This window comes from Ostrinia furnacalis, unplaced genomic scaffold, assembly GCF_004193835.3.
Source record: "Ostrinia furnacalis isolate ACB-3 unplaced genomic scaffold, ASM419383v2 OfSCF2803, whole genome shotgun sequence".
In the NCBI taxonomy this organism is placed as follows: domain Eukaryota; kingdom Metazoa; phylum Arthropoda; class Insecta; order Lepidoptera; family Crambidae; genus Ostrinia; species Ostrinia furnacalis.
Window position 1 is genome coordinate 58,572 of NW_021133042.1, and position 10,981 is coordinate 69,552.

A 10,981-nucleotide genomic window follows, 5' to 3' on the forward strand; every position below is an offset into this window, starting at 1 on the left:
ACTTCTAAATTCGATCATTCATGTCTGAAGATTTTACTTACTTCTAGCGGATCAAATTTATCCGTATGATAATTAATAACGTACTTGACGGGAGTATTCCCACCTCTCGTTCCCACCGCTGCAACTCCTGTGTAGCCAGGGCGTACAGCTTGATCGCTAATAAAAACTTAACCAGTGAAGGTTAAGTTTGTTCCAGGTGAAAGTTAAACTGTCATTAGACCCGTAACGAAATTAATCAGTAGAACATAGAGAAGTTTGAAGTATTACAGTATGTATAACTATAATATTTACTATACATATTTTTTAACACGTCAATTGGTGCAAAATCGGAAGTGTATCAAAGCGTTGCTACTCGTACTTGTATGTGTGTAAGTTGTATACGATAATTTCCACAAAAATTGAGAACAACTGGTATATTCTATAAATGGAAGTCACCTACTGCCATTAAACAACTTTTACTATGGAAGCAGCATTGAAATTGCAAGGTTTAGTTTGCACACTTTCGAGGCATTATGTAACGCCTAAATTGTGTTAAACGAGGTGATATTTATAATTATTTAGTTGATTTATTTAAATAATCCGTAATTTTACCACAGTTCTTAAAAGTAGGTTTTTACAATTATAACTATAAACAGTCTAAGTAGCTCAGATGGAAGAGCATTCGCCCGGAAAGCGAAAGGTCGTAGGTTTGATTCCCGCCTTAGGCAATTCGATTTTTTCAAGTTACATCTGTATGTCAGCTGCTGTCAGCTACATACATACTTACAACATAATCTTTACATGAAGTAAATTCATCTGTTTTGAGTGTATACTTTTATTAAGACATTGATATAGGTACATTTTATATTATGATCACTATGATTTGGTACGCCAATAAATTTCGGGGATTAATAATTTAATTGATAAAATTGGCAAAACCACACCTGGTTTTATATGACCTCAATTAAATAAGTATTTCAGTAACTGTGCGAAGGTTTCATTTTAATATCATAACTCCAATAACCTTACTATCAAAATTTGAGTTATTGACCTTTGGTATAAATTTATAACGAGTAGAGACATCTTGACAAATACATACAGCCTTCAGGACATCAGGCTTTACAATTCAGTTACAAAATTATACCTACTTAATATTATAAATGCGAAAGGTTGTATGGATGTTTAGATGTCTGTATGTTAACATGTTTGTTACTCTTTCACGCAAAAACTACTGAAAGGATTTTGATAAAACTTCACAGTATTATTGTTTATAACCCAGAATAACATATAGGCTATAATTTGTGACGACATATGACAAACTAAATCACGCACGCGGGTGATGCCGCGGGCGAAACTAGTAACTTATACAGGATGGAATTTTGTAATGTTTTCTAATGTTTCCCCTGAAGGGAAAGTACTCATAATACTATAGATAGAAATTTTTACTCAAAGAAAACATTCCTTTATTTTTGAAAAGAAAGGAAACTACATTCAAAAATTTTTAACAATTCGCTTGCCACACCCGATAATTAAACCGACTAAAATCTGTTAAAAATTACAATCGTTAGGGTTAATTAAGGATGAAATCTCACTAATAAACTTGATAAATGAAAGGAAATCCTAAATGATTTTTTTATTTTCAAAAAATGGTATGATAAATGGTAGTGAATTTCAATTGAGTAAATTTTTCTATTTACAGTACCTATACTCGTATAGAGTACTTTCCCTTCAGGTGACATTACAGGATTTCACCCTGTATAAGATTCCGAAGTGTTTATCTCAACGTGCCGTTGTCTGTACATCAAATTAAATGTTTATTCCACTTTGTTCACCTGGGTGATATCACGTGGATGAACATTGAACAAAGTAAATTTTTAGTGTTCTCAGTTCACCTCGGAACCCAACTGCCTCTTAAATTGACAGTTCCTAACATAATTTATGCGGCCCACTTGATCAATGAAAAAGGTCGCATCTGTTCACCTGGGTGAATTAATTCTTAGTTCAACGCGACCCGCTTTAGTCGACTCAACTCACCTGGGTGAAATGGATTCGAGGTGAAATGGGGACACTAAAAAATCTACTTTGTTCTCCTAGGTGCTAACACCCAGGTGAACAAAGTGGAATAAACCAAATTAAACATCTAGTTAGGTTTGAAACAATACTAATGAGTGCACCACTAATAAACCACTTGGAATTCAACTCGCAGGTGTAGTTCTGAAGTCTGAAACTACGAGCAAAAGCACGTATATCTATTAATTTATCTAATTACTAACAGGTCACAATGACAGCGGCGGTTTGCGGTCGGAGATAGGGCGCCAGCCACACTGGCAATAGCTTTATATTATGTTTATTGTGGCAGTAAGTGGCACCTAAAAAACATAACCTTTCTGGCGCAGACGGGTGAATCACACAATTTCTTTCAATTATGATGACGTGGTATATGACTTTGTGAACTTTGTGAACGTGCAAACCAACGTAAACTTTTGCTATTGCTATGACCATTCTGCAGTACGTGTGGGATTATATACCCCCCAATTACAAAAAGTTAAACTCGCGTTGATCACTAGTTTATATTGATATCGCGCAGTAAAAAAGGCAGATAAGGCCTAAAAATAGTGCAATTAAATTTAAATAAAATATTGTATACAAAAGACGTTTAAAATAAACGGTAAAGTATAAAAATAAACAAAAGACTTTAGACGGGGTACGATGTAGATTCAGCAAACGTCGGTCTCAGTCCAAGTGAGTTTATCACCAAGTCGTGCACTAAGAAAATGCTACCAGTGTGACTTGGACCTTACTTGAGCTGAACGCTTGACATTAATTACCGTGCACTACTAAGCACGTGAGATAGCTACTGCGTGCTTATAAATAGAATGTGCCTAAACAAATTGCGTTAAATCAAGTCAAATATTAAATTTGAGCTACTTTTTACTTTACGTAAGCTAAATTCTAGACGTTTTAGGCTAGACACAGACAGTCTTCGTCATTGGATAGCTGATTTATGAAATCCTAACCTTGAGCTTTCATTGTATATTAGTGTCGAAAATATTCCATTGTTTAGATATACAGGGTGTTAGGTAAATGGGTATATGAGCCGACACTAGCCCATGTTAACATAGGCATATGTATAAATGATATGGTGAAGTCAGAAAATTGATATCTTCATTTTAATTATTTAAATTTTCATACAAATCGGATTTTATAAAAAATATTTTGTATGAAAATTAAAAAAAATAAAATGATGATATCAAATTTCTGACTACGCCATACCATTTATATCCCCATGTTAACACGGGCTAGTGTCGGCTCATTTATACCCATTTACCTAACACACTGTATATTGATCGCTCGAACTAGACTACGATCGATAAATTACTTTCAAGAGCTCATACGGCCTGTTACTGAATACAAAAGTCTAAATATAGAACATAAGTAATTATGCTCAACTGAGTCAGTGCCCGAGGTATAGGAGCGGCACGGGAGGGGTGGCATTATATCATGACGTGACAGAGCACACAAATCTGAAGTCTCGCTGACGTTTCACGTCAACAAAAACATTCTTCCGTGACGTTATTGTTTGGTATAGTTCCAAAATACTGGACTGTCCGGTCGATGACATTGACAGTGGGGCGCCACCGTCAATACCGGATCGCTGGTTCAGATTTTTGCCATGTTGGAAACCATATAGTTGACCGATGGTAGCGCCCCCCTGTCATTGAGTTTGGTGGGACAGTTCAGCGTGGGTCATCTATATTTGAATCAATTCTGGAGTTTTGGGTAATCCTCTAAAATGTCTTTCATGTAAAAGCATTTCTATCAAGATTTCAGCGTTCTTTCAGAATACGTGTATAATAAGTGTTAATGTATACTGAAGTAGATTTCTAGTCAGGACACTAGAAGACGCCCGTAATTTCAGCTCTTGCCAGTGAGTAAATATTTGAGACAAACGCCGCTGACTATACCCATAGTGGAACTAAATTGTTGAACATCGAGCTTGTTGCAATGAATTCCTGGCTGTTACAGACACAAGTGTCACTGTGGTATACCTACCTTAAAGACTGTTTTAGACGTATGAAGTAGTTAAGTATTTAACTATTTAAGTGATCAAACTGCATCGTAACTAAATTTTTACTTAATTCCAAACGTCAAGCTTTTGTTTACTATGAAACTGCTTGTCAAAATGTGTCAAATGACAAGCCCCGCCCACCAACTTGACAGAAAAATTAAGTAAAAGTATAGTTTACCTACTTATCTACTTATTACAGTAATTTTGCAACAAAATGTAGTCTGATGAGCTGTCGACTGTACATACATGGCCGGATACTCGCGACACCCCCACTCGGGCGATGACGGAACGCCGCGGAGGTTTTAGTGGGTATACCCGTCCTTTTCAGGATGGAGCAGCGCCCTTTTCAGGGCGCCGGGAGTCCCACACACACCCTGTCCCCCGGCAGTGGTGACGGTGTGCAAAGCATTTCCTTCGCGACAAAAATAAACAGGCCACTTCCACAACCATTTAATAAAAAAACAATAAATTAAACACCCACGAAGACGCGGGCAGATCTTGTTTAATTTTAATTAAAAGATATCAATCAAATTTTTATTTATTATTAATATTACTTTAAAACATTTTATAGCAGCATTTATTATGTCCATTTGCGTAATAAACTATGTAGTTGTGTTTTGGTCATATCATTAGCAGAACGTTTTTGCATTTACTCCGGTGAAACATTAACATAATTTGTGTGGAGGTCTTCAAACCGCAAGCAATTATTTTGATACATAATTTTAAGTATAATATTGTTACTAACACAACTCTGTATGGATCGTAATGGTCTGAAATAAACGTATTATTAACATAATTGTTAAACTGTATCCCCAACTGAGATCTCAATCAAAAACTGTCAATATTTGTAACGTTATCTGAACCATTTTTTTATAAAAAGATTTTTAAGTAAACAAGATGTCTATTCAGGGAGACAACGATTCATAAAAATAATGTAGTGCGGGAAAATTTGATATCTATACCACCTGAGACCCATACAGCCAACGCGGCGAGCACCGTTGCTGTTTTTTTATTTATCCAGCGCTTTTCTCGCTTGATTGTTTGACTAAACATTTTCGGTGGGAGGAGACACAACGCCACTGGAACGCAAACGGAATTCGGGTGCATCGGGATTGAAATTTTAATCCACATCGAGAGATAGTAGCTTTGATTTAAAACCCGCTGTTGTTTATGTTCAACGTGTACTCGTAGTGGAAACGCCGTCTAGTTTTATTTCTCGTTGCAGCCGAAGAGATTTCATACATATTTACGCTCATTCAAGATTCAAATGCAACTTCGACACAATTTTGTACGGTTCATGCAACTTGACAACTATAAATTTGCATTGCATTTTTCATGCATTGTTTATTATTCATTGCTTGATCCCTTTTCTTATTGTGAGCTTTTTCTTACTCATTTTTGGCCCCAATCTGATCTTTTTGCTGATATTTCGGAGTAGCTTTTTATCTCAGAAATATTTACGGTACCTACCTGCAGGATACGCGATATGTACGTGATAAAGCAAATTTAACACGTTCAAATCCGCGGGCTAATAGGATACTTATATTTCAGAGGAAAGTCACTTCCATAAATGATGTGTCAGAGAATGTGCTAAAGGTTTATCTCTTTCGGTGCCCTTCCTCGGGGCATGTTTTATAAATTGGTTCAGGGTTGCCAATTGTTCCGTTTTCTATGGGACATATCCGGATTTTAAGGGTATCTAGGGATGTCCAGACCTTTTACGCCCGTTTCCTATTTTCAATCCTTGTCCAAATCCGTATTACAAAGTAACTGTCAAATTGAATTCAGTTTTAGATTATATTTCCAAAATGTTCGATGCATTTACACTTTAATATTGTTTAAATAGTCTTATAAACAATATAAAAATGTAAAAACATCAAAAACCGCAGATATTTTGGCCAAAAACATTGTAAAATTTGACAGTTGACAATCCAAATCCGTCCAATTTGGATTAGGATTGAATATAGAAATCCAGCATTTTAGTACATTTTTGGCGTGCTGTTAAGGCCGCGTGTTTTAATACGGACGCAAAACTATCTTTAATACGTCTTCCTCCTCGTTCGGTCCTCAGGTCTTAGGACTTTTGTACCTTTCAAATCAGAAATGCTATACATACATAATACTCCTTTGATTGTATGTAGTCTCTTTCAGACAACCATTATACGTACTATAATCTAATATATCTATTTTTGACTAAAGCACATACCTACCGACCTCTGTCTTAGTTCTGAATTTATTTAATCTATATCTATACTTATAGTAAAATTGTAGAGAGGTCAATTCTGTATTTTGAAATATATTTTGAAAATAACTATCAGGGGTGATTAGTGATCGATACTGATGCCAAAAATGCAATCAGTAAAATTTTTGTCTGTCTGTCTGTCTTTCTGTCTGTCCGTCTGTATGTTCCTTATAGAAACAAAAACTACTCGACGGATTTTAACGAAACTTGGTACAATTATTCTTCATACTCCTTGGCAGGTTATAGTATACTTAGGAATTCCCACGGGAACAGGAATTAGCGGGAAAATCCTTTTGAATGAAAAATCTAAACCGCTTAAGTTAGACGCTTGAAATTTTGCATGTAGGTACCTTAGTAAACTTAAAGCTTAATTACAACAGGATATTGCAAAATTCTCACGGGTACGGGAGTTAGCGGGAAAAAACATTTGTATGAAAAATCTAAACCGCGTTAGATGCTTGAAATTTGGCATGTAGGTACCTTAATTACAACAAGGAAAAAACATTTGTATGACAAAATCTAAACCGCGTTAGATAGATGAAGGGGGTAAAACGGGATCCACGCGTACGAAGTCGCGGGCGGCCGCTAGTATTCAACTAAAATGTATTATGTACCTAACGCTATAAGGCAGGTAACTTGAGTTCCCAGTATTTTCACCTTCAATCCTGTAATTGTTAAATTGGCGATGGCAACCCTAAATTGGTTCAATAATTTACTTTAATGCTCCTAACCAGTATTCCCAAGAAAGGATTTTTTTCACTTTTGTTTATTCTCCCTTTCTCTATGGACGAAATCAAATAGACCGCATCGAATATGAGTGTAAAAACATTGTTGTTATAGGTAACATGCCCATCTTTCGAGTAGATACCTATCTAATATTTATATGAAAATCTTCGTGTTGATTCAGTGGTATCGAACCTTATTACCACTTGACCTTGTCAGAATCGACCGCCCCGGAGCTGTTATTTATCATTTGGCTGTCTACACATCCCATTCCTTGCGCAATTGACATTATAATTGTTGTTAATTAAAGCCACGATCGCATCTAAGCCGTAACGCTACAATTAGTGACTAATTATTTAGAAATTACGTGATAGCTATTAACGAAGGTCAGATTTCGGAATAACGACCTAACTATTATTGTGTCTTTTTTAGTAAACTTTACACCTTGAAGTTTTTAATTGATAGTTGTTACTTATTTAATGAAAACTTAAGGAAGGTTAAAGGTTCTTGCATAAATCTTGCAAAACTGTTTTGGTTTTTTAAACTCGTATGTTTAATGTAGAAATAAAACAAGTTTTGTTTATTTTCGTTGTGGTCGTAGTTGTTTCAGAGTAATTTACAGCAATACATTTCAGAATTCTGCATGCGCAGTAGATTATTCCGTTGCAATAAAGAAAAACAGATTTACAAATGCGCTACCAAAAACCGCCACAAATTTACTCGCAGATGTGGTTATTATTCACGCATTTTCACAGTTATTTTTGTGGATTTTACAATTCAATTCAGCCTTCGACATATGCAATCGCTGTATTAAGCGATAAGCATGATTGTATATGTAAATTAATTTTATTTTAATTTTATTATACGCGATGCACAAAAGCTGTGTGGGAATCCGTTGCCAGATTCAAATAATGTATGTTTGGCCATAATATAGTAATGAAATTCAGTGAGTATGGAGAATTTTAGGTACTGAAGAATGTCAAGATCCGTCACCATCTTTTTCCAACTGGATCTAACAAACATTATTGCATAAGTGTTATGTAAATTACCGAGTACGTTAACGGCGTCTCTACAAGATAACATTTCAAAGCTTCGACGTCATTCTTAAGACCTTGAGCTTGAATTAAAAGTAGGCATCGTTTCTCCAACATTTCAACTTCAAACTTGTGTAAAAAGTAAATAAATCAACGGATTTATCGCAACAGTTAACTTGTGTATTAGTTTAACGACTTTGTTACTTGACTATACCAAGGAAAAGGAAATTCTTTTATTGAATTTTTTGTCGTGTTTATCTTGTCGACGAAACGGTTAGCGTTTAATCTGGATTATAAAACAATAAAATCACAATACATCAACAAGTAACGTAGGATTATAAAAGCGTGAAATCACAGCTAAAGATTTACAAGCCAATAGGCTTTTTGAAATCATTATAGCCCCTTGCGGTACAGCAAAAAGCTTTTCAAACTACTTAGTGGCGTTTTCTGAAGCGTTATAATTATTTTGAGCACGCAACGAGCGAGCGCCCAAGCGGTGGGCGGCAGACATAAATAGTGCATAAAAACACGAAATGGCCGAATATTTCACATTTATCATTTTTCCATTTCGTTTCTAAGATCTCAGATTATTTCACTCGAATGCTCAAACGATATTAAAAACACGACGCAGTAAATTTGTCTGGATAGAACGCACTTTACCATTTATGTGTCATGGACAGAAGATAGTAAATAAAAAGATTTTATAGTCGCGTACATGGATGACTTTTAGCATGAGCAATAACAAAGCTTTTTCCATAAAAGCCTTTTAAAACTATCAATGCTCGGCCAATCAATATGATATTTATAGAAAGGTAGATCACTGAAACATTTTACGTAGGTATAATAAAAGCGAAATACCACTGATTAATCACAATATCTACAAACTACAACCTACAAACTTGAAATTTGACAGGTTGACAGGTAGATTTCTTATGGGGTGTAGACATCCGCTAAGAACGGATTTTATGAAACTCCACCCCTAAGGGACTAAAACGGGATCCACGTGTGCGAATTTGCGGGTGGCCGCTAATAATTAAATAACTTGTTGTTAGTACACTTACCTACCTACCTAGTTAGAGTGCAGTGATCTGGAAGATGCCCAAATAGTACTCACTATCTTTTCCTCCGAGAGACTTCATTATTTACTTGAAATCACCAGCAAAACGGCTGAGTAAATTTTGGAGCAGTTAAATTCAAGTTATGCAATTTATTGGAGAATAACTAGAAGTTACCAACAATAAGGCTGAGTTGCACCACCTAACTTTGACGGTAACTATAACGATAACCGGTGCTTTTTGTATGGAGTTTGACAGATTTTTGACGTGTGTTAAAGTTAAAGTAAGATGGTGCAACCCAGCCTAAGAAATAAAAGCAAAAGTTTGTGAAGATCAATGGATGTGTCACCTTCACCCACAGTAGGACGGATTTTCATAAAACTTTACAATGTTGTCAGAAAACAAACGGGGTTGGGTATTTATAATTTTATTGTTAGCCTACTTTTAATCGAAGTTTATAAGGCCAAAGCCTCGGACAATAACTAATACTGAATGAATATTACTTAATTACTTAAACATTACATCAGCTTACATATTTTATAAGCTAGGTTATAAAATATGTAAGCTGATCGATTGATGAACGTTAGCATTAAATATGAGTTAATCTATTCTAAATACATCCTGGAGGCGTTAGCAATCGTTTTACCGATACTCTTTAAAGGTAATTTTGTTAAAGAAGTAGAATGTAGGTTCTGATTGTGATTTAATATCCAGGACGAAGCAAACAAATTAGGCATTAAAATGACGAGCTGGAGCGAAACTTTTAATATTCTCCTATTATTCAATCTGTAACTTTCCGCCAGTATTTACACCGCGAAATAACGGAAAATTAAAAGTTCTTGGTGGTTCGGTGCTTCAAAGGAAAAGGTTTTAAGTAACTTTGTATTCAACAGTGAGTTGAAGGAATGTAAATAGATACTGTAGACCATAATGATGTATGAATCGGCCATGTTAAGTAACTGTGAACTGTCTGTAACTCTATATCTTCTAGCTTACATGCAATCTTCCTATTGATTACAGGAAGATTGCATGTAAGATAGAAGTTATAACTGGAGAACCATCTTAACTTCCCACAGATATGAATAACATAAAATTTCAGGAGTCTTCCAGCTACTTGGCCCACTTTTAGCTTTGTCCACGGGCTAAGTCGCCAGTTTTAAACATTTTTTGTTAATAAATTAAGCGACTTAGTCCATGGACTAAGTTAAAAGTGGGCCAAGCCACTGGAAGACTCCCAGCTAAGTACAATTAGGTATGTAACCCGCTGTAAAGTATAAGTTCATTTAACTTTATACCTTTAAAAATCTATCTAAGTGCTCATGTAAACTCCATTTATTATTTTTCCTAATACCTAACTGAAAATGTAAAAACCTGATGACTAATATAATGACTTTATGGTAAGCAATTACTCGTACCTGCCTACGTAATAACTTTGCGAAAAGTTAGCGTATGACAAAATTTGGAAACTAATTTGCGTGCATGCGATCGTTTCTTGCCACACATGTCACCCTCTCTGTAAGTTTTGGGGGAATGTAATACCTATACACCGTCAAAAACTTCGTGAATACTTTTGTGTGGGTTTATTTCGGTTTAATTTAGTGTCTCAAAAGTATTTGATTGTAATCAAGGCAATTTCGACTCTAATGGCAGCAGGAGCAGCCATGATAGCGGAGCGCAGGCGAGCGCAGGTCGCTAAGGCAGCGTGTCGAATGCGCGCCACCGCACCGCCTCCGTCGTCGAAAAGAAAGGACTGTATAGTTGTTAAATAATGACGATAGTTGCACGTTACTGAGTGAAATGTCCGTAGGGTTGGTGTTCTGACGAGATGAGCACCTTGGTATTTAAGAGCGGGTCGGTAAGGCGAATGTCATCAGTTAAC

At 35.8% G+C, this 10,981-nt stretch overlaps 1 non-coding gene across 1 annotated transcript; it reads left to right on the forward strand.

Moving 5' to 3' along the window:
* The first annotated feature begins 634 nt into the window (after positions 1 to 634).
* Positions 635 to 707, forward strand: TRNAS-GGA (transfer RNA serine (anticodon GGA)). Its single transcript has one exon. It is a non-coding gene; the product is annotated as a tRNA-Ser (tRNA).
* The last annotated feature ends 10,274 nt before the right edge of the window (positions 708 to 10,981 follow it).